Genomic DNA, 25,487 nt, shown 5'->3' with positions numbered 1-25,487 from the left:
TATTACACGACCTTCCAACTTTAATAGTGCTGTCAGGACTTTCTAAGGCAAAAGATGCTGCAGACAGACTCCCTCCACAGTATATGTAGAAACAGAAGAGAGACTTAGCAAAAATTGTACTGCTGGGGAACTGGCAGAAAATCAGAATCAGTGCAACTATCTTTTTCACTTGGGTTAAGCATAAAAATAACACCTATTTTACACATGATATTTGCCACTAGCAAGAATGTATAACAAGTACCCCAACTTTATTTTAATTGTTAGTAGGGCTGTGACAAAGAGTGGCACCTTGCAAGTCAGGTGGACTTGATCATATGTCGAGCTCTATTGGAAAGATGTTCTGTTCATGAGTAACAATAACATCTCAGTACAAGTGCCAGGGGATACACTAAATGTCCTACTAGGTACCAGATACCACCCATGTTAGTTTCTTGATGGAGTAAACTTGCCACACATTGCATCATGCAACCAAATTTTCATTAGCACATAAGTGGATGCCTTCTTCCTCACATCCTGTGACCTATCGTGGATTAAAATGGGATAACCATACATAATATCACTGCCATAGTATGTGGCCTGTGTCCTTCATGGCTATCTGGTCCCTTTCAAAGAGTATGTCAACAAGAACCTCTTACCTAACCCAGACCGTTGAAGCAGTATGGCTTTCAGCAACCTTGACCTGACAGCAGCACATTCCTTGCATCTACATCTGAATGCCTACTATCATAAAATGCTCTCATCAGATTATAGTAATCTATTGCTTCTATTAGGACACCTAACCATTGATGATTTACTATCTCCCTTCTATTTTCATACGTGATCTCTATATGGTCCTATGTTAGTAACCTTGAAGTTTCTTACATTGCTGATGTTTCCATCCCAGTTGTATAGTCTTGCCTTATGCAATGCTCTAAATGTAATGACATCTTGCTTTATGTCCTGATCCACTAATGCCACATTACAGAACAAGAATTGTGCTTATATCTCAGTTTATACACTTGCCTAATGCAATGCTTTATAAGTAAAGAGATCTTTCTATATGTTCTGATAACAACAATAAAACATTAAAGATCAAGAATTGTGCTTACATCTCATTTATATTCCGTTGCCTTATGCAATGCTTTTTATGTCATGAGATCTTGCTATAGGTCCTGAGACAGTAATAACACAATACAGAAAAATAATTGTGCCTCTATCTCAGTTGTACACTATTGCCTGGCGCAATGCTCTACGTGTAATGATGTCTTTCTATTTGTCCTGATCCACTAATAACACATTACACCAGAGCAAGAAGTGTGCTTATATCTCAGTTATATAGTCTTGCCTAATGCAATGCTTTTTTTTATTTAATGATATCTTGCTCTATGCCTAATACAGTAAACAAACACATTACAGAACACGAACTGTGCTTATATCTTAGTTATATAATCTTGTGTAATGCAATGCTTTATACATAAAGAGATCTTGCTATATGCTCTGATACAGCAACACACTACAGAAAAATACTTGTGCCTATATCTCAGTTGTATAGTATTGCCTGTTGCTACTATTATCAACACTTACAGAAAAAGAGTTGTAATGTCATGATTACCTCCTCAAACAGATTGTTGGCACTTGCTCGAGTTTACATTTAGGACTATCTCAGACAGAATCTTAAATCTTAAGGTTCATGAGCACTGAATGCTCTTGGTGGCGTGCTATCAGACCAGCAGTCAAAATATCGTCTGGTATTAAATAATATGTCCTAAATATCCTACACAATACTATTGCCTCGTGGGACTTAACAAAAGAAAATCTGTGCTGGCTTTATTTTTATTAATTATATTTAGGAAACTATATTTACGTCAGATGAATTTTCTGTATACACTATTCTGATACATAATACTTCTGGCAGATGAGCCTTAAACATGAAAGCTCATTTTAAAAAGCCATTCTTTTTTGGATATGTGAGTACTCTTAAATAGACATAGCACACGTGCAGTTCAAAAGAGAATACAGAATAGCAATACCATGAATGGCATCCTGTTCCCCACTGTCTTGCTATTTGCATTGTGCCAACCACTGCTGCAGCAGTTACCTCAATCGAGGTACCTCTATATCTTCTTTAAGGAATGCAAATTCAGACAAATAGACTCTTGTTTTCAAGCTGATTTACAAATGTTTAAGAATTGTGCCTGCCGTGAGGGTCTTCGACTCTCTTGTCTGCCTTGGAGGATGAAACCTTGAAATTTAATTATCTTTCAGTCCACTAAGTAAATAGAGGCAGGACAAAATACATAGGGGCATATTTAAGAAAAGTGGCGATGCACACAATGCAGTTCTCCTTTTCTTGCACCCTTTACCGCCCCCTACCGCCACCATGTGTGCCATATTTAAAATACAGCGCACCGTAGTGCAGGGTAAGGGGCAATAGCGTATTTGTTTATGACGCAATTGATGTACTCTGCTGGAACAGCGTCAACATTTTGGAACTACTCCTGCAGAGTATTTAGCGGTCCATTATAAACAATGGTGTGCCCTCTTAACACCTACTCTGAGTAGGCGTTAAAAGTGCCCAATAAATTGACGCAAGGCGTTCTGTTAGATTTCCTTGCGCTGTGTTTTTTGGAGGAACTCCCCCTTTGCATACATTATGCCTGGCGTAGGCATAATGTAGCGCAAAGGCTTACAAAGTGGCGCAATGCATGCATTGTGCCACTTTGTAAATATGGCCCGTGGATTTCGGCCATTTAACGAAACATTAGCATAAAAAAATGAAGACAATGTTTCAGTAGATGGCACTAAGGGCTCTTAATTAGGCCCTATAGTGTATACAATTCTGCCATTACTTATTCTTCTTGTTTAAATATATGTCCCTTCATGCCCTTGACATTCTAACTTATCAGGGTATAATGAGTATTTTATCCATTGAACATCAACCGTCGGCGATAATGGGAAAATATTAATGTCTACAATATACATGATTATTACATATTTCTTCATATAAAGCTTTAAATTAGAATATACTTGAAAGAGATGGAAACAGATTAATAGGTGCACAGTTTTCAAATTAGAAGAACAAAAACTTGAAAGAGGTACAAAATCCGTAAACGTCTAGCTGCAGACTCTGGGTTTGTCACTTGTGAATCCTTGCATGGGAGTGAAGTTAAAACACCAGAAGCAAGAGAACAAAACAGGCTATGTATGTCCCTGGGCACAATACGAAACACAAAATGGTAGTTATGAACTAATATGCTCTCGGCTGCTTGGGTAATTTTGAAGTACTTCTCTTGAAATTCCATATAACAAAACATCATGGTTCTTAGGATCCCACTATGCTTACCTAAAATGTTATGCAGTTGAAAGGAGTTGGTAGGAGTTGGGTCACACCTCTAAAAATAACCCAGAAAATGTGTTCAAGGACACCATACCTCCTTGAGCTGGGTCCATTGTTTCCTGGCCCAATTCTCCCAAACCAACAATTAAATTTTGTATCTGAAAGTTGGAAAAGCTGCTATTTTGGTACAACATTAGGTCATGATACAAGGCTAACATCATGTAGAGTAGCCTGATATCAAAAGCAGTTATCAAAGTTCAGAAATGTTGGGAGGGTCAGTAGGACTAGGACATCTTACTATGGTTGACATCATGTGATCTATCTATCATTCCAATATAAGGAACCAAGCAGCTATCTATTAACGAATTGGATGGTTCTAGATTATATCTTCAGCAGTCGTTGGAAATATATTAGGCCTACCATGTGTAGCCTCAGACATTTGTGTCCCAGAACCTGAGATAGTGGAATGTATCTCTGGGTCAGTTCCATGGTCTGTTGATGAATCTTTTGCATCTCTCTTATCTTCTTAATAACTGTTACCTTATCCCTTTCTGCCTAAACGCTGTTTAAGATTGGTAATCTTCCAGCAATGCTTCCTGTTCTTTGGCCTTTGATTTTACAATAGCCACATTTCTTGTTCTGTGATCAGTAACATGTCAATCTGCCAATCTAGTGCTTCCTTAGCAGGTTTGGAAAAGTGTGCTTTCCTTCTGAAAACAGCATATATTTGAATCCCATTTCAAGGAATCTTTTCTTCACGTGCAGATCAGTAATCCTTTTATGTTGCCCACTAAATTGTAATCAGAAAAAGATATACTGTGGTATTCTCATAATGTATAGAGCCAAAATCTCTTGTTCTCTGAAGTATCATTTATCATTCTGAAATTCAAGAGTTGCACAATGACTGGTCAGGATATGAACAAAGGTGTCAGTGGAGATTTATGTGCCCTTTTTACTATGAAACGTTTGGAGGGACCCTTCAGAGCCACTATAGTGCTAAGCCGCTCTTCCAGAACTAACTCTACTGATGGGTCCCATGCATTTTCAGAGGGCCTACCATTCACATGGTGTTGCTTCTGGAGCAGCCTTCAGCATCTTCAGCCCTATACCGAAGATACTATAGTGTTTCCTCCATGTCTGAGGGCCTGATTGCAAGGGGGTTGGTGTATTCTGATCCATGTGCAATCCCGTGTTTGCGCACGGGTCAGAAATATGAGTTGAGAGGTATTTAACACGTACAATAATTATCAGCTATATTAAATATCTCAACCTTCGTTAGTGCATGAAACACCAAAATCAGCATATTCTCTGAAAACTAGTAATAGGTGCTACCTATTGAACCCGATAAATAAAATTTCCTGGAGTATCATTATTTAGGAGGTGCAATAATCATGACCTTAGAGGGTTAACTTCAATGATAGCTGTCAATCTTGTGTTTCAGTGCTATACGTGCTTCCTGAATGGTCTGGAGTGTTTTTACATCACTACTGGCCTTAGTGGCTGCAACAAGTACAGATCTTTAAGCAACATCCCAGACTTAGTTTCCAGCTGTATATTGTGAATCTGTTGTGTATATACTGTTTCATGTTTTAGGGAGCCCGGGATCTGCACATGGTAGCAGGTTGTACATGGCAAGTGTTATCTCCCAATTGGCACTGGAAGTTTTTAACGTGCCATCAGACGAGAATTCCCATATGACAAAGTATGTTGTCAGGTCCAAAGTGTACTAGTCACATAGTAGTTATGGGAATGCACCATTTCCGCTCTCACTGCTAGCCGTGACAATACTTTTAATGTGGCCCAGAGAGAAAATAGTTCTGTGTCTTGTCTTAAGTATGGCCTGTGCAGCGCATTACATGGTTTTAGAAGCAATTGTCGTTGTTTCCAATTTACAGTGTCTCCATCCTGGGCCCAGCACTTTTTATTCCATAGTATACAGCTTCATGAGGGTACATTTCAATGAAGCTGCTTAAGAAAAATGCAGTAAGCAATAAATGTGATGAATTGGAGGAATCCCTCAGTTGTTCAATGTTTACTGTGTTCAATGTTATGAAGTATGTGGTAGCTCCAAGGTGTTAGTGGAAGGCAGTGTTCTCAGTACTGTCCCGGTTGTGAATACCAGAATGTGTATTTGAGTGCAATTTGTCATTACAGTACAAAAATAAGTTACTCTTCAGCTCATGCCTTCGACCTGTTGTCTGGAGAGGGCAATACTTTTTCTGCTTTACATCCCACTCAGACATTCGTTGTCAGGATCAGCACTCAATTTTAAGCTTAACCTTGTAAGCACACCCTTTCAAGGTGGCCACTTGCATGCTTTGATTCAGAATGGCCGCATGCTACGAGCTCATTGCAGCTTCCAGATCAAGTCTAGCTCAGCTATTGATCCCCTGCCTGAGTGATGGTGTTTGTGACGTATAAGCAAGTGACTATCTTTACCTGAGCAGTCTTTCAGGCATGATGTTTCATCTCCCCCGTCCCCTACCACCCCAAGTCAGCTCTTAGAGCAGAAGTTCAAACTACATCAAGGTTTTACCCGATCTCGTCATGCACCTATCAATGGTTGTAGGCCTATTTTAATTTTTTTCTGTGATGTTATTGAATCAGCGAGTCTCTGAACGGAACACATTTCCAAATTGTTATGTCTTCTTGAAAGCTAAGATGACTGAAGATCGAAACATATACTAAACTCAGAAGGTGACCAGCTGCACTGTCGTATACAATTAAGTGCATGTCCTCTATCTCTTAGCCATGACTTTTCTATCTGTCACAAAACACACAGAGGTCTATCATTGTAATGGCTCCTCTGGAATGTGTACTCCGTAAGGAAGTATATCTGTGGAGCCCCTATTGATTGGTGAAAATAATCTTGATGAGATAGGTGAATCTTTAGAGTGTCAATAATAATGTATTATAAGAAGATAATAAATGTGTAAATAATTGATATTGCCTATGAGGTATTCATCTGAAATTGGAGAGAGCAGGAGGGTCTTTGTGTTTTTTTTTCTTGGGTTATCACCAAAATCCTTATAGGTTTGTTGAAGTCCCTTTCAAGTTATGAGAGTATGGGCCAGATGTAGCAATTACCGAATTTGCGATTCGGAAATTGAGAGTTGGTGCGACTCTCAATTTCCGAATTGCAAATTCGGATGCAGAACGGTGTCTCAGACACCGTCTGCGAATCGCTATGGGGTCACAAAGAACCACCTCATTAATATTAATGAGGTGGGTCGCATTTTGCGACCCCATAGCGATTCCCTGCACTCACAGGGATTTTTTTTTTTTTTGTATTGCAGCCCGTTTTCCTTAAAGGAAAACGAGTTGCAATACAAAAAAAATTACAAAACCATTTGGTTTCGTTTTTTCAGAGTAGGCAGTGGTCCGTATGACCACTGCCTACTCTGAAAAAACATTTTTGGCACATTTCCAAAGGGGAAGGGGTCCCATGGGGACCCCTTCCCTTTTGCGAATGGGTTACCACCAGTGTGACACTGGTGGTAACTGCGAATTGCTTTGCGACCGCGTTCGCGGTTACAAAGCAATTTAGCATTGCGGTGCAAGTCGCAAATAGGAAGGGGACACCCCTTCCTATTTGCGAGTCGCATTCCCATTTTGTGAGTCGGTACCGACTCGCAAAATGGGAATGAGCATCGCAATGTGCATTTTACATGCACAAACTGCGATTTTCGCAGTTTGCACCATGCAAAATGCTACCTACATCTGGCCCTAAGTGTCAATACTATGCTTTTCCAATAGGTCACTGCCCACTTAACTTTGCCATATAGATTCATACACCTCACATTACGAATAAGGGTTTTGAGCTGTACTTCAGATTCAATTCTACTCCTCTGCAGGGTATATAAGTCATACAGTATGAGCCAGATATACTAAAAGATTCGACAATAGCAACCTATTCGATTTGCGAAATCACTGGGTTTGCAAGTTCAAAACTCTTTTGTGAAGTAAAATACCTATTTTATCAGTCAAATACACTTTCTGAAACCTAATGAATCCCAAAGTGGAAGGTGCGTAAAAGAGTAATTCCTTCCAAATTGCGTGTCAATATACAAAGTGTCATGGTTTGTGATTGCGGTTCTGGTAAAAAAAAAAAAAAAAAAACACTGTAAGTTACTCACACCTCAAAGGAGGTGGTAACGGATTCGCTTGTTGGCCAGACTCACTCTTTGGGCTTCTTCACGTTTACGAATAATGGTTTCAGCCTCTGGAGTGGAGGTGGAACAGTCACTGGGCAATTGGTTCACTGCATACTCACCTTTATGCTTTTACAAATGGGAAACATTTACATTTTTTAAAGAAGCGCCAGTTCTTTTAAGGAACAGAGGTTGCTTAAAAAAATTCTGCTTGGAGATGCAAGTACAGACGTGGTTGTCTGAAGGTCATTGTCCGTATGTTTGCAGCCAATCACAGAGGGTATCAAATTGCGACCTCACTAATAAAACAGTCATCAGGTATGCCATTGTGCGACTTCCTCCGATTGAGGATTTTGCAATTTAACCTAAAAATACGTAGGTCGGTTCACAAAATCAGACAGTGATAGCAAAAAGTTGGTGAACTGTTTACGACCAGTATATTATTACATCTGACTTTATGGGCCAGATTTACAAGGAACTGGCACCGTGCTGCGTCAGTTCTGAAACGCAGGGACGTGCCCTATTTTCCAAAGTATGGCACACCCCTATGTTTCCCCTAGCACTGGTGCTAAGTTTAGCTGCCAGCAGCAACGCAGGCATCCTTATATCAAAGTGCAAGGGTGTCTGAGCTGAAGGGAATGTTTGTTTATGTGCAGGAAAGGACACCTTCCTGCAGATAAACAATCTACAAAGGCAATTTGCCACTTCTATGTGTGCTGCAGAATGCAGCACACATAGAAGAGGCAAATCGTCGTTATTGAATTATTATGTGCCGGAAGGGACATCTTTCTGCACATAAACAATCATTGAAGGCGTTTTACTCTTTCTATGTGTGCTGCAGAATGCAGCACATATGAAAAAAGCAAAAACAAGGAGAAATAAAAATATTTCTCTTCATTGCACCATGCTAACACCTCCCCTGGTGTGGCACTACCACATATTTACAAATTCTTGTAAATCTGGGATGGCATCAAAAACAATGGCTGTTGTGGTGGAAACGCCCACAGCAACACCCATTGCACGCCCCTCTGCCACAGAGAACTGCTTCGGCAGGGCCCATATTTACAAGGCAGCTTTAATCCACAAAAAGTGGCTTAGCTCCACCTTGTGAATATGGCACAGTGCCACTGGAGCGTCACAACAAGTGATGCTCTGGTGGTGCTAGGGGCTTGTAAATATGCCCCCATGTGTCTTATTGTTATTATGTTGCATATAGGACATTTGTGAGTGGTCTATCAGTAAGCTGTCAGGGCTTAGGAGTGCAGTAGGTGAATCCTGCGCTCTTTTGTCGTGCCCTCCTCCCATACTTTAAAATCCCTATCTCTCAATGTAGCCCCAGCCTCAACTATAACCCTTTTGTCCTTATACAGCCAATAGCGGAGTATCTAAATCCAAAGTGAAGACTGCGATTACCCCACAGGGGATTACTACTACTCCAGCCACTGCAACTGAGACAGTAACATTGTAGCAGGAAAGCCGTTCATTACCCCTGTGCATGCCATGTAGAGGCAGTAACACATAGTCATTTTTCATTCTTACTTCCCCCTCCATTCGCAGGGATCTAAACATTAGTCAGAAGTGTGGAGATACAGTGGCTCTGAGTGTTTCATTTATTCTCAACAGTTCTTTCTGGAGTCTTCGTGGCATCTCTTTACTTTATTTACTACCAGCGTTGCTCTATCATTCACTGTTCCACCTGAGGCATCCATTTATCTCCACGCTGTTGTTTAATGCCTCTGTCCAACCTCTTGTCAGCATTTATGTGGTTCTTATTTTTCTTATTTTTGGAAGGTTTGTGCAGCCTTGCACAGCACTGAGGCAATTTCTTCCCGCTAAATGCACGTTGACTTTCGCTGGGAATGCCATAGGGTATTTCACAAAATGTTCTTACGTTGTCTTCTCAGTCTCTAAGCAGGATTTTGGAGTTTTCTACCAATTAAGTCTGGGAATACAATTTTTCTGGTTCCTTCAAATCATATGTTCCCTTCTCTGGTAACCAGTGTCCCCTTCACAGCAATCTAAGTGACGAGCCGTTGTAGTCAATGGATACTTACCAAGCACAACAAGCCCTCCCAAGTGTACTACCAGAATACTGTGGCCAGAACATCATCTGACAAATACTGTGTCCTACGTATCATTTACATTAATGGTGTTTCATTGTACTTAATAATAGGGAATCTACTTCCAATGGGACGATATTTTTGTATATGATATTAATGTCAATTATATTTATGTCAGAAAATATTTTTATATACAATATACCGAAATATAAACTGCTCACAACCTCAGAATAGCTCAGGGAGGAGGATTCACTGAATATGTTGACCTGCTTGGTTGTGCCATAAGATCTTCAATTATCTTTGGTCTGTTTGTTCTCCTCAGTGTCCTTGGTGCAAATGTTACTCCTGCTGGAGCAGCCCTCAGACTCTCCCATGGTACCGGAAGCATTGCAGACCACTGACGTGCACCTTTATGATCTGGTCTTGAAATCCTCTTCTGCGCACTGCTCCAGCCTGCCACCAAGTTTATTCAACAAAGCATTGCGTTCTACCTTACCATAAGGGGCTTCTAACTTGTTGAGCTACTCCCTAGCGATCACCGCCTTCAGCTTCAAGAACATACTCTTAGCCTCCATGGACATCAGTTTACGTGGAGCCATCACTTCATTAGGGGCTGTTAGACTTTTCATCCTTGGCGTGGTCTCCCTTAACTTGTTGCCTCTGTTCCCCAGGTTGTTGATGTGTGCTGGACTCTGATTTTATTGTTTTTGTTACTCTGGGCACTTTACCACTGCTAACCAGTGCTAAAGTGCAAGTGCTCCTGTTTAAAATATGTACGTAATTGGTTCTCCATGATTGGCATATTTGTTTTACTGTTAAGTCCCTAGTAAAGTGCACTAGAGGTGCCAGGGCCTGTAAATCAAATGCTACTAGTGGGCCTGCAGCACTGGTTGTGCCACCTACATAAGTAGCTCTGTAATCATGTCTCAGACCTGCCACTGCAGTGTCTGTGTGTGTATTTTTACACTGTAAATTCGACTTGGCAAGTGTACCCACTTGCCAAGCCTAAACCTTCCCTTTTCTTACATGTAAGGCACCCCTAAGGTAGGCCCTAGGTAGCCCCAAGGGCAGGGTGCAGTGTATGGATAAGGTAGGACATATAGTAATGTGGTTTATATGTCCTGACAGTGAAATACTGCCAATTTCGTTTTTCACTGTTGCAAAGCCTGTCTCTCTCATAGGATAATATGGGGGCTACCTTTAAATATGATTAAAGTGTAGATTCCCCTAGAGAGTAGATGGACATGTGGAGTTTGGGGTCCCTGAACTCACAATTAAAAAATACATCTTTTAGTAAAGTTGATTTTAAGATTGTGCGTTTGAAAATGCCACTTTTAGAAAGTGAGCATTTTCTTGCTTAAACCATTCTGTGACTGCCTTGTTTGTGGATTCCCTGTCTGGGTCAGTTTGACAATTGGGTTGTTTTTCACCTCGCACTAGACAGTGACACAAAGGGGGCTGGGGTGTAACCTGCATTTCCTGATTAGCCATCTCTGCTAGGAAGGAGGGGTGGAGTGGTCACTCTCATCTGAAAGGACTGTGCCTGCCTCTGACAATGCCGGCTCCAACCCCCTGCTGTGTGTCTGATGACTTGCCTGGGCAAGGCAGGATTTCACAAGTAGGTGTGAGTCCCCTTTGAAGAAAGGTGACTTCAAAGACTAAAATGGGTATAAGAAGGGCACCCAAATCTACAGACTTCAGAAACACTTCTGGAACCAAGAGGAAGCTCTGCCTGGAGAAGAGCTGATAGCTGAGGAAGACGTGCTGCTCTGCCTGTGACTGTGCTTTGTGGAGCTTTCCTGCAGTGCTGCTTCTGCCAGAGTAAGAGGGCAAAGACTGGACTTTGTGTGCCTTCCATCTTGTGAAGAAATCTCCAAGGGCTTGATTTAGAGCTTGCCTCCTGTTGTTTGAAGTCTCAGGGACAGCAAAGACTTCTCTCTGCCAGCACCTGGAGTCTCTGGAGAGACTCCTGCTCTGACAAGTGGTGCCCTAACCAGTCCCTGGGCCCTTGAAAGGAAAGCTGGTGGAATCCAAGGAAATCGACTTCGGACGACTTCAGACCGACGCCGCTGCTGAATCCGGTGACGCCGTCTGCACCTGACGCTGTGACCTTCGCTGGAACGCGACGCTCTTCACAGGCCCGACGCTGCAGCAGCCCTGCTGAAGTCCGCGACTCTGTGGAAGTCGCCGCACCACGTCGTGACCGACGCCGCTTGAAGTGCACGGATTCAACGTTTCGCACAGACGCCGCGATTCCCGACTTCGCGCATCGGCTTGTTTTCACTCTTCACCAAAGGTACTGTACTTGGGGGTCTACACGACTCCGTGTCCGGCGCCGCTGGTGTCGGCTTGTTGGGAACGACTCCGTCACGACGCCGTGTTAACATCTCATTGAAGCATTTTTGTTTCTAAGCGCTATTTTTGAGTTTAATCTTTAAAAATTCATAACTTGACTTGTGTATGTTGGATTTTTGTCGTTTTGGTCTTGTTTTGTTTAGATAAATATTTCCTATTTTTCTAAACCGGTGTTGTGTCATTTTGTAGTGTTTTCATTAAGTTACTGTGTGTGATGGTACAAATACTTTATACCTAGCACTCTGAAGTTAAGCCTACTGCTCTGCCAAGCTACCAAGGGGGTAAGCAGGGGTTAGCTGAGGGTGATTCTCTTTTACCCTGACTAGAGTGAGGGTCCTTGCTTGAACAGGGGGTAACCTGACTGTCAACCAAAGACCCCATTTCTAACAGGGGATATGCCAGGTGGTTCATGGGCATTAATAGGTTCTGTAGTGCCCCTGGAGGACAGCCTTACCTGCTGTTTGCTTGCTTTGCCAATCTTGCTGGTTGTGTGGTCATAATGTAAACCTCAAGGCCGAGGTATTATGCAAACACTGATGTATTTAGGAGCCAAAAACAAACTGTTCCTGTGTATAGCAGAGCTCTTCATGTCGAAACTCATGTTATATTCAACAATGCAACTGCTAGTAAACTGGACCCATGTCTATAGCTCTGAGGAAGTCACCTGTGACAGACAAGCCAAGACTGCACTTCACCCCGTTTCTCCAGGACAGAGGACCATCTCTGCAGGGAATGCAGCACTTTGATGCCCGCATCATCCCTCCCAGGTCCCACATACAGACTCTGGCCATGGCCCTCCTCAGTTTTTACAGAGGGAGGGGTCGACCACTGCACAGATTCTTTCCCATTCAGCTCCAGACTCTGTTGCTACCGGGCACAGCTGGACATGCACTGGTTCATTGGCTATCCTGCACAGCATTCACATGGTAGGGACAGGTTCTCTACTGGTGTTCTTAGGATAAATGGTAAGTTCCCACTTGCAAATTGATAATTTATAAACATTCAATTGCCAAAAATACAAGGATGCTCTGTACTCCGAAACTAATGATCAAACTTGAAATTTATTAAGAAGTTGTAAGTCACTTCATGTCGTGCTACAGGTAGAAGAAACGTAGAAGCTAGTGGATACTCAGCCGTGGATACTCAGCCAACACCTGCTTCTTCCTATGAGCTGCGTTAACCAGGGCTTTCTCAAGGCATAATTGTTGTTCATTTTCGCTAGTGAATAGTGTTCAGAATACTAATATGATAATAGTCAATCCGTACCAATAACTGCCGCAATCGGCCGAGCACGAAAATTCAGAGAGGCGCGTCCGCCGCCATCTCTGCTGGTTTTCCAATTCCTCCATTGCACGAGGGATCGTTTCAATCCATCAGTGCAAGGTGGATTACCCATTCTTCCACTAACTGTTTCCCCACATGCTGTTTATTTGTCCACCATCTCATTGTAGCATTTCCCTTCCTTGCCATTTCTTTGTTATCTGTTGTTCGGCCCTTTTTCCATTTCCTCACCATCTCGTTGTTTGTACAATGCTATGGCACTGTGACTTTTACTTTACCCCCTTTAATAAATAGCATATTTTTCTTATTTTTTAATGCTGCTATATGTACATATATATATATACATATACGCATAAGCACACGCACAGTGTATTAAAAAGGCATTTTTTTTAATTTGCCTAATGCGTTCGTCTCCATGGACGGATCCACACCAAAACTGGCTGTCGCTTTGTATAATCAACCAAAACCCTGCATGCCAATTTTCCTGACATGAATGCAGGTGGAATAAAGTTGAGGTGAGGGCGTGCCTATGGTTACAAAGTTATGCTTTCCCACTGTACTTGCTTCAACAGATTTTGCTCCTACCTACAAAAAAACTGCAGAACAGATTTAGGCTACACTTCGCATGAAAACAGAACTTTACCCAGAAAGTGCTCTTTCACTCGTTTGGCATAAATCCATTCAATATTTAACGAAAGATGAGCTTTTAAAAAAGTTGCAGTGGTTGTTATAAAGGTTTAATACTAACGTACATTGCTGCAGTTCAAAATTGGGGTTCAGAAAATCACGAATCCTATTGCTCACATTTGAATTTTTTCTTAAAAGTGATTGGCTTGGCTGATAAAAGGACTTTTTTCGACTATCTTGAAAATAACAATTGTTTTAAAAATGCAATTAAAAAAATCATAGTAACGCTTAAAAAAAATTTACACGGCCCCCGGGTGGAGGGAGGGATAGAGCGGGAAGAGGGTTTGCACGGGGTAGGGTTGGGTTTACACAACATGTGAAATGCCCAAACCCAAACATCTGTGGGTTGCACCCTGAGGCATGTAAAATGGAACAACGAACAAAATACATAGGCTCGCCGCAATAATAGTGATCTTGAGCTACTAGCTAGTTTCTCAGAATGTACCATTTTCCTTTGAAAATCGTTATTTCTTTAAAATTGTGATTTTTCACTAAAAAACGAAAATGATTAAAAAAAAATTCCCATGAAAAGTGAAAAGAACCCACTGCACACAGCTGAAAATTGTGTAGCAGGGGTTGCCTGCCAGCTTTGGTAATCCCTCAGCAGGTTGGTTGCAGGGCCTGGTAGGGATGCGGCCACCCTCCATGCTATGGGTTAAGACTGTGCACAGCTGTGATTGTGTGTGCACAGAGGGTTGGGCGTTGGGTTTTGGGTCTTGTCAAAGATCAGACCAAAGCATACTGTTTATTGGAGTCAGCTGTGTGCAGCAGGGGTTGACAGTCACGGCAGGTTATTCGCTGGGCCTCGGTTTAGGTAGGCACTGCAGGGACAAGTCTGCAGCCAATGTCTGCTGCACGTGTACTGCAGGGGTTGGTGGCTTACAGTCGGTTAGGCACTAGGCCTGGCCCAATAGTTATACCCTGCTGCACAAGGTTGAACACCATGGCACAGCAAGCGTCGGAAACCCATGTCAGGTTAGCCACCTGACCTTTTCATAGGCTAGACTCTGCCACTAATAACCACAGTGGCCTTGGACAATTGGGCGTGATCACTTGTGCCGTGGGGCGAGGGTGGGGGAGTCCAATGCAGTGCCTGCTCTGCACAGGCTTCAGCCATGCACAGCCGGCAGGGGCGAGCCTTCATTGAGTTGGTTACTGGGCCTGGCCAAAGGCTGTGTACAGAGGGGGTTAACAAAATGACTTGTAAAAAGCCCTAGAAATTCAACAAAAACAGTTAAAAACTGGTATTATGGTTCTGGCTCAAACTTAGAAAACAACTGAAATTCACCCATTATAGTTACCAACACACCAGGGCCTTCCATAACTCATTCTGCTCACAATGCTGAACACATCATTTTGCAAAGGATACAGCAACAAACGACAAACTATCCAGATAAAAACATTGTGGGTAGAGTAAGTTATAGCGGAGATACAGTGTGTCAAAGGTTATGCCTAGATCTAGGACCCTTGCTCACTGGGCAATAGGATTCAAGCTGTACCTCACTGGCAAGGCTAAGACTTAATAAGGTTGAAATCTGTCTGGAATTGATTGAGTTCCCCTTCTGTCTGGACCTGGTCTGGCAGTTCAGGATGGACTGTTCCCATGAGGTGCAAGGTCTGTACTGATTTGACAGGCCTTTGCCTAGGGTGCCAAAGTGGTTGAAATGCTGCCCAGAGCATGCTTTTCACTATGTGCAAGCACAACACTCATCATCTTTTGTGTATTTGGAGTCACAGCGGTGCCAGTGCCATCACAAATGAGAACACTTTATCCTTGGCTCTCCAAACCACCACTTTTTCTGCCCACCTTCAACACTTCTTCGGTGAGCCTCATTGGACAGGGCTGTCCTTTGGTGCTGACAGTAACTTGCCTCTTCTAACCCATTCTCTTGTTGCAACTCATGCAGCCTGCAACAAGTTAGTGCCCCTTGTAGTGAGCATCAGGTTGGATTTTTTCGCTCTATGAATAAGAGGATTAATAAAATCGTGGACTTGCTTGATGTGCTACGATGAAGGTTTGGAACCAGCTCCTCCTGAGCAGCAACAACAGGACAATCTGGACCCCACTCTTACCGTTACCTCTCTCCCTCCGTGTCCACAGTAGCCCTGCCCATTGCGGTCAGTAGCCGCCCTGTCTTGAAGTAGTAGACTCAGAGTCATTTCACCACAAGACATCGCCAATAAGGCGAAGGAAATGATGGGGAAATGGTGAGGAGTAGGGCCTACATGCAGACCAGGAACAGCACATTGCGGAACACCAGATGCAGTAACTCAAAGTCTCTTTCATTGCTGGCTTAGTGAATTTTTTGTTCCTTTGGACATTTATTTTGCATATAGTTTTAAGCTGGCTGGGACGAATTTGTCAGAGCGTTGTTTTCTCAATTTTTATTTTACGGCAACGGAGGTCGTCTTTGATATTTTTAAGCTTTCCTTATTTTGTACCCCCACCTTCCAAGCTTAGACATTTTTTCATAATTTATGAAATTCGTCTCCTCGCAATCTTTACTACAGCCTTGTAGTGAAAAATGTGTAGCATTTTATGGAATCAAGAATTCGTTATATAAAGTACAGAGAACAAATGCTGTTGATATCTAGATGTTTACCACAAACACCTGATGCATTGCTCAAGAGTTTAGCCTTCCTAAAGTCCTAACACTTGTTAAAAAAATGAATGCAAAGCCTAACAAAAAAGGATCTTTAATCATCAAAAAATGCAGTCATGCAGCTGTTATATTTAGTGACAATGCAACAGGTTCTATCATTTGGATTGCAGGGTTTTGTATCAACAGCGAACACAGTTACTAGCAGCCTCCACAGAACACCCACAGCCCGAACATATACTTGTATTAAAGGGATCATAATTAAGAGCATTTCTTTTGTCATAACGAGGCTGCAAATAGAATCTAAAGTGTTTTATAAGATGTCTTACGTAATTTTTATCCACCAATGTTTAATATAATTCCAAGTTATCAAAACAATAAAGGCAAAGTCATAAAACTTTAACACAATATATTTTTATGAAGTTACATGAATAGCTGCCCAAATAGATACGTCGAATGCCAGAATACTGTTTCACCGCATGAATCACCGGGCCCCAAGACTTTGTCCACATATTGTGGCTCAAGGATCAGTTAGAAACAAAGTTAAGAGCAGAGCGCCCATATTTCAGAATACATAGAACAAGAGTGTTTTGCAATGAAGTTTACAGCAGCACAGGTGAAGGGGAGAAGAGGTTAGAAGGCAAACGTTAAGGATCAAAAACAAAACAGAACGGAAAAAGGGACATAAAGGCCAGATGTACTAAAATGTGGCCGCAAAAAGTTGCTGCAATTTGACAAATTATGTTCCGAACCGACCTATGTAGGAATAGGTCAGTTCACAAAATAAGGAATTAGAGTTAGTCACAAGCTAACCTATCTCATTAATATGCATGAGGTAGGAGGCAAATTTAATTCACTCTGATTGGGGGCCGCCATAAAGAGGATGGCCTGCTGGTGTCAGCAGACCACCATACAGTGATCACCTTTACTTAAAGCCAGCTTTTTTTTAGTGCAGTGAGTATCCAACAAGTAACAAGGCTAAGTTTAAAAACAAAAATGTTTCCTTTGTTTGAAAGATTTGTTTGCGAGTTGGTAGTGGTCCACTTTATCACTGCCTACTCCAAACAGACCTTTTTTTCCCCAAGGAGTAGGGGTTTAAATTTGTGAATGGGTTACCACCTCAACTCGGGAGCCAGTAACTTTTCAATGTTTTGCAATCAGATTACAAACACAAAATATTGATGCATAGGGCATCATATCACTATTTGGAAGGGACACTGAAAAGTTGGCCCTTCCGAATACTGATTCAGTATCCATTTCTAAACACATTTAGCTATTTGGTAAACGTTTTCCAATCACTATGTGTGTTTAGTACATAAGAAAAAGGGCTTTAGAATACCCAAACCTCTGGTTTACTGATTTGGATATTTTGCATAAAACCTTCACACATTTGGTTCAAAATTAGAAATGTGAAACGGTCAGCAGTTTCAGTGAGTGTTGGAAAGGAGAGACACAAGACAGGGGACACTGGGGGTTTTCACACTGATTAAGAAATTCAAATAATAAAATAAACTAGGCAGCCATCATCACAACATTTTTTGCAGGTTTTTAACAGGTACGTTTGGTGTGGTGTGTGGTTTTCCCATTTGAAATATTTGCATTTACCGTTGCAACTGTTTTCCTTCAGCAACAACGTCCCTGGCTGTAAGACATTTTATTTGCATTCATTCCTGAATTTTCAGGAGTAAGACACATGTAATCATGGGTCATTTGCATTCTTCAGAAGGTGGGATCTTACACTGCTATCAGTGCCATGGTGTAATAAGAAGTTTGGGGGGTGGGCAGAGTGTAAGAGCGAAAATGTGGACTATTTCGTCAAAGCCAGGTGTGGGGATTTTCTAGCATTCATGAAAATGAATTCACACCCATAATACAGCAAGATTTCCACCACCTAGTTGGATGTAAAGTCCCATAATATGGCAACTTTCCTGCTAAATATTGGCAGGGGTAATGGTTGTACTTCCTTTGGGCTCCTCGATATTTGTCCCTCCTCTATGTCAGGGTCTTGGTACTCTCTCTCTAGTGTCAATCAAAGGCTACTATTGGCTACTAACGACCCAAGGGCTAAAGCCCAAAAGCAACTCCGAAAATACACGACAAAATACCCTTTTTTATGTCTGGCTTGACACTGTGCTAGACATATTGTTGCCATAACAAGTTGTGTTATAGTTATCATATATTCACAGTTTTCCTCTGATAGATTCTAACAGGTCAAACATGCGAATGTAATCAGGGCAAAAAGCACAGAAAAAGGTAAGGCATCAGAACTTTAGTGTGTTAAATTCAGATATTCCATGTTATGTCATTTCCAAGTTGAAAATTCAAAATAGGAGATTTTTAACAAAACTGGCAAATACATCACCTTGAAGTAATGGTATTTACCAGTGATGGTAAATACCCCACACAACTTGAAATCAGAGCCCTAGCGTTTCAGTGGAAATATCTTTACCTGACTTTTTACTCTCTAAAAACGCCTTTGGCATGACCTCACCCTGTCCTCTTCAAATGCCGTTGGACAATTCCAATAAAAGATTCACTGAAACGTACATGAAATATATGAAGAAATCTAGAAAAATGCACATTCAGCAACATTTCTCTGCTATTGATCCCCTTTTTCCCAGGGATTTGTAAAGACATTTGGGCATATTCAACAGTAAAAGTTTCCAAGAACACCTCCAATGGAATTAAAAGATACAATGCACTACCATTAATTTGTTTTTGTTAAACATGATTTTTAAGAATTTTACGGCAATATTCATTTAAATCTCTCTACATTTGCTCTCTCAGAAATCTTCATGGTGATCTTTACTGAAATATCTGGAAACTCTTCTGAACAAAAGGAAATAATGGATTTGCAATTTCTTTGCAAATGTCAAAAGACTTGACTTCCATTAAAGCGAAACCATTATTCTTTAAAGTTCACAATTAGGCAGAAATGAAAGGCACATTCCCCCACAGCTGATAATGTCAATATTTCAAATTCTTGCCCCCTCACAGTATTCTCAATCAAATACCTTGATTAGATTTTCACACCTTTGAATGGTAACCATCTTGTATATACCTTTGGGTGAGCACTGTATTCGTGTATTCAGTAAATCGTATGTGGAGTTCCAAATCATGTGAAAAACAACTAGAACATACTACATTTTGATGATGACGCTGCGGAAGTGGTTTTGGACGCCACGAAGGCCGTTGATTCATTGGTGTGGGAGTATCTGTTTGCACTCTTGGGAAGGGTGGGTTTGAGCCTGCACTTTGTGGGCTGGATTCGCATATTGTACACAGAGCCAGTTGCTCGACTTTGTCTGAACGGAGACATATCCGCCCCTTTCTGGGTGGCTCAGGGGACTCGGCAGGGGTGCCCGTTGTCGCTGCTGCTGTTTGCGATAGCGATAGAGCCACTTGCGCCCTTTTAGCATCAGCATTACAGCAACAGGGGGCTGCAGTTCCTGCAGCGACCCATCTTGATTTCCATGTACGCCGATGATATTGCATTGTATGTGCGAGAGCCCGGTAAAAATCTGGATGGCTTGCTGGATGAAGTTGTACGGTTCGGAGAATTTTCGGGTATAGTGATTAACTGATCTAAATCTGTGGTGCTGCCACTGTCGCGGGGGATGGCGGGCTTCTTGTCCCGGTATCCTATTGCATGGGTGGATGGCCCTGTGAGGTACTTGGGAGTCTGTCTGAGTGGTAACATTGAGAGGCTTTGGACTGCTAATTATGGTACTGTCATGTCCTGGCTGGAGTATAGGATTGAGTTGTGGCGCGCCTTACCACTGTCTCTATTGGGACATTGCCAAAATGATAGTGCTACCCAAAATTTTATATCTGTTTGTGAATCTCCCTCTGGTCCTCACAGCGTGTTTTTTTGAAGCGTCTCCGCTCGGCCATGATTCGTATGGTTTGGGCGGGTCGTCAGCCTAGAATCGCATGGGAGAGGTTGGCGCTCCCGTTTGAGTTGGGCGGGCTAGCCGCTCCGGACATGGAGCTTTACAAATACTGCGCCCAGGCCCATTTTGCGTATTATTGGATCCACTCTGTTCGATACATGCCGCATCTCGCCCCTGAGAATGACGCAGTTTGGCGGGGCGATCTGATTCGCGTATTTGGGGGCCTGTCTCGGCCAAGATCTCAGATGGTAGATACTGTGGCATGCACTGCCTGGGCATGGCGGGCACTTTTGAAGTGATCTGGTGTGCGTGAGCCGTTTGCGCCATCAATGGAGGTGGCTGCTGTGGCAGATGAGAGGCTGTTCCGCATCTCGCAGCTGCGGGCTTATCTTCGAGACTCGGACTTGTCTCTTTTGGGGGACTGGTTTGTGGATGGGCGGCTGATCTCCCCGAAGGTGGCGCTGTGAGACGGCTCCGGGGTTGCGCTGCACCGGCTGTATGTACTGCGTGTGTGTCCGATGCTCCAGGCGCGGTACTCTAGCCTTCCGGCATCCCCGGTGACGTGTCATGCACTGGAGGTTGTATGGAGTGCGCAGACGCCGAGGAAGCTTGTCACCAAATTGTATGGTTGCATGCAGGAACAAAGGGGTGGGCTTGCATTGTCTGCTAAGGTGAGGTGGGAGGCGGATACAGGTGCGGCGATTTCAGATGAGATATGTAGGAAGTGCTGTGAACATATGAGGGCGCTATTGCCAAGCTACATGCTGCGGCTAATTCATTTTAAGTTTCTGCAGCGACTTTACCATACTCCTCGAGGCCTGTGCGCCATGGGGCTGTGGGCGGATGCTTCTTGTGAACGATGTCACGCTCCGGATGCTGACTTTTTCCACCTGGCATGGCAATGTGAAGCAGTGCATGATTTCTGGCTGGAGGTTACGCATGTGATTGGGGAGATGACTGGACTTGAGCTGGCTCCCTCCCCTGTGATGGCGCTGCTGGGCAGTATGGATGCGGTTCCGCTGGCTCAGAGGAAACTGGTGGGCATGTTGCTGCTTTTGGCGAAGCGCATGGTTGAGCTTTTTTGGGGACGCGGTCGGCCTCCTCGGGTCACTGACTGGTTGCATGATTTTGCTTTTTGCCGAGAACAGCTGGAGATCTATTGGGAGTTGGCGCCAGAGAGCACTAGGCCGCGAGATATTTGGGCACCTCTGCATGCCTATTTGGAGACTGCTTATTGAAGATGTGCGCTAGACTCAATAGACATGCATTGTGGGAATGGTTTGTGCCGCCCTGCCTGTGAGAAGATGAGAGCTGTGGATGTTTGCCAGTGCCGGCCTGCCCGTTCCAGCCACCTTGCTATATTTCTGTTTGTAGAATTTGTTCTTTGCTCCTTGAACGCTGACAGTTTTTGTTGAGACCCATAAACTTATATTGCTACGGTTCATCTGTTGGTAGAAATGCTGACTTTTGCTACACTTGAGTAGGGGTCCTTTGGTGCTGATGATGTTATGAAAGAGGGGACTGTTCCTATTGCTGTATGTTCAAAATTATAAATAAATAAATTATAATAAAAAAAAAATATGACATTTTATGGGGCTGTTTTTGATGTCTGTTCTTGCTCCTGTGTCAAACCTTTTAAGGGGAACACTCATCAGAATCATACAACACCCATTTTAAGTAGTTGATGAGGGTGGAAAGATGTATTTAGTGTTAAAAATAAACCTAATGCGTTAACTTTAAAATCTGTTTTATTTTTTTCAAGAGACTAAATTCATGTGTTTTCTTTCAGTTTCTCGACAACTGTTATTTGCTATACAGCGATTTCTCTTTGTGGAGTTATTTATTTGTATAAAAGATGCACAGGTAACACAAACTAGAAACAGTTGTAAACTTTTCATAGCTTGGATCCACAATCTTACAGCATTAACCATACACATTTATTTCAACTAAGGCCTTTCTCTCATGACTTATCAGCTTCGCAGCCATTGCCCCCCGTCCATCTCCCATAACATTCCTGTACTGCTTTTTGAGTCCCACATTTGCTATTGGTCGATTTTAATTCTGAATGGCATTCAGGCTCTGTAGGTGGTGCATGGCAATAAAGTGAGTTTTTAGCAATAAGAAGTGGAGTTTGCTCATATTTTCTAGTGGAGGTTGTGGGAGCGTTATAAATATCAAAAACAACGTACGCATTATAATGAAAACATGCAAAGGTAACGTTAAAGTACTAAAAGGTATGCTGACTGCAAAATAAAAAAAGCAACCATACTTACACGTACTAGGCCTGAAAAGCATAGAAAAAGTAGTTTAAAAGATGACTTGACTAAAGAAATATGCTAGCAAGGAACTTATTGTGACCTTTTGAAAGGCAAGTTTTCATAATAAATAGGTGTTGTGCACAGTGCTTTTTCTTTTTGGTGGAGATGTTGCGACTCCTGAAGTTTATGGTTAGTTAGTGAATAGACATTGTTTGATTTAAACAAATGATAATGAGCAGCGGCAGCTCCTCCGCAAAGGAAACTAATGTTACGATATTATCATTTCTTTTCCCGGGGAAAAGGGGTGGGGCTGTGGTGGGCTGGAGGGAGGGGGCCGGAGGAGGGCTTTGTGCACACAGATTGCGCATGTCTATTTGGCGGCCGTGGTGGGCCAGTCAAAAAAGACATGCGCACTTTGCATGTTCTCTACGCGGCTGTATAGCACAGCCGAGTGGAGAACATGCCCAGGCTCCCTTTCCTGATCTTAGCGGCAAAGCAGGCCACTCAGACCAATCACAGCGCTGCTGTTGCTGGTGACAGCAGCATCCTGATTGGTTCGGAGCCTGGTTACAGGAAGAGCGCGGAGGGGAGACAAACGCATCTCCCCCCACAGGTAAGTTTTTTTCAATTTATTTTCACCCAGTTTACCCCCCCGCCACACCCGTAGAGTGGCAGCCACCACTGATAATGAGGCTCACATAGGGAAGATGCAAGAGGCCAAGAAGGTAAATCATGAGAAACCAGACAAGACGGATGTATGATAAGAAACTGTTGCTGCCCTAAAGTTACTGTTTGAAAGGCATTGTGCACCTGACCAATTGGTCAACACATTGAAAGAATGGGTCAAAAGTTGCAACATGTAATGTGTGTGTTTATAATAGTGTGTGCTCCCAGAGTAGGTTTCATTCCATCTTTTCCTTTATCACATTTTCATTGTGCGACTTTGGGCTGTGGATTTACTCATCCTGGCTAACGTTAGAGACCTTTCTAAGCTTTTGATCTGAAGACTCTACTGAGTTTCTTAGACTTCTCTTCATGAGAGGTTCTGCTTGACTGATTCTCTTTTCTTGTCTGCTGTATTTAAGCTGAGAATATTTTCTACCTTCAAACAAAAACTTTATGCATATGCTTTATTTTCTCTCGAATCAGAGCTCTTCATGGGTTTCTGAATTTACACCTTTTATCTTTCATTCCTAGATAGGGGTTCTTTTCTTTATGGAGCATGTTCATTGCATTAAATTGTGATTTATTGATTACTTATTGACTTTTGATAGTTGAACTAATCTTTAGTGATTGAAACTAAAAGATTTATGCTGTAAACGCAATAAAAATGAACTACTAAGAGATTTGAAAATAAAACCCTTTAACTCACACCAACATCTCTTTATTGACTAATGTAGAATTAGAATCTGAATGTGATAAATATTTTTATTTATAGCTTCTGATTAATCTCCATCAACAGCAAAGATCCCCTGGCCTGATAAAGAGGGGGTTTTTCATAAGGGTCGTTGCCTCCCCTCCATCAGGGTTGATAGCCTCCCCTTGCAAAGTACATTAGTAATACAACCCACACTTGTGCTGTGTCTGTTGCCTCATTTTCTCAGGACATTTGTCTTAATTGTCACTATTACAGCCTCTGCCCACTTTCCCTTTTTTGCATCTCAGCTGAGTAATGTGGGCAGTTTGTGTGATTTCCTGGACGTAGAGACTTTGAACTTCACTAATAGGTGTGCCAGATCAATAAATGTGCATTTCACTTTCATCGTTTTACGTTTCAGAGTATCCCAAAGCAGGCATGTCATTGGTCCAAGTAAGTTCAGCCTACCAGTAACTTCCTGAAAACTAATCTGTTGATATGACCATGAAGCCTTGAGGGTCTTCAGTTTTCTTTTCTTATTTGTTACCCTTCTATGTGTTGAAATAAATACTACGTTTTAGATAGAAATATATATGTATGCAGTGGCATAACCCAAAATGATGGGGTACACCTTGCAGAATGTGATGAGGGACACCTTAGTCTTCCATATCTCACAAATAATATTTGGCCTTTGGCTGAATGGGGCCCCACTTATAGAGTTGGGAGCCCCTTCAGGGTTGGGGGACCACCCGCACCGCAGGGGCTGCAGAAGCCTGTGTTATGCACTTGCATGTATGTCTTCACATGTTTGGTTTCCTTTTAGTGTGGTGCTTTTGAATGCCCTAAATGAACAGAAGATGATGTGAAACTTTCTTGTATGATTTTTACATTGAAAATTAAAACACATTTATATATTTTTATGTATCCTGTTTGTAAATGTTAACTAATTATATATACTTTTTCAAAACAAAAGCATATTCTATTAAACTATGTACTTTTGCAGATGAAGTTAAAATATATTTTATAATACTTAAAGTAAGAATAGCAGTTACACAGCTACAGCCTTCCCCATGACCCCACACACGTTTCCTCTGTAGTGGTTTCTCAATTCAGGAAGTTGAGTTTTTTACAGTGAACCTCATTATGTGGTTTTTGATCCGCCCACCTAGCTAGTTTTTTCGTCAGTTACGCAGCCTGAAAGTTCCGCTGATGCATTTGGTTCTCGCCTAGTTTCTCTAATACGTTCACAAAGAGCTGACAGACGTTCAGCTCATGATCATGACGAAAACATTGCATCACAAAACCTCCAAAAACAGAAAGAAGGTCACAGCACTGAACAGGCCACATTTCCTATGCTGAATGCTTACGGTTTGTTCTTAAAGGGATATCAACATGAGCGAAAAACATTTCAGTGGAGCGGAGGATGTTTAAAAATACCTGCCTGATGTTAGACAGTAAATGGAGTCAGGGTGTCATTAACTCGCTATTTGTTCACGTTTAAAGAAAATAATAATTATTTTAAAATGTCC

The 25,487-nt window shown here is 42.2% G+C and overlaps 1 long non-coding RNA gene across 2 annotated transcripts in view; it reads left to right on the top strand.

Moving 5' to 3' along the window:
- The window catches only part of LOC138302140 (uncharacterized), an 82,010-nt gene that overhangs the window by 38,078 nt on the left and 18,445 nt on the right, over positions 1-25,487 (top strand). The window contains exon 5 of one of the 2 annotated variants that reach the window (XR_011205303.1): positions 9,850-10,517. The exons of the other annotated variant lie outside the window; for it this stretch is intronic. This is a non-coding gene — a long non-coding RNA (uncharacterized lncRNA). Of the gene's footprint in view, positions 1-9,849; positions 10,518-25,487 lie in introns of those variants that run through there. 2 annotated transcript variants of the gene reach the window in all.

Source organism: Pleurodeles waltl, chromosome 6, assembly GCF_031143425.1.
Source record: "Pleurodeles waltl isolate 20211129_DDA chromosome 6, aPleWal1.hap1.20221129, whole genome shotgun sequence".
In the NCBI taxonomy this organism is placed as follows: domain Eukaryota; kingdom Metazoa; phylum Chordata; class Amphibia; order Caudata; family Salamandridae; genus Pleurodeles; species Pleurodeles waltl.
The sequence above is the reverse complement of the archived record's forward strand: the minus strand, read 5'-3'. Positions and strand labels throughout refer to the sequence as shown.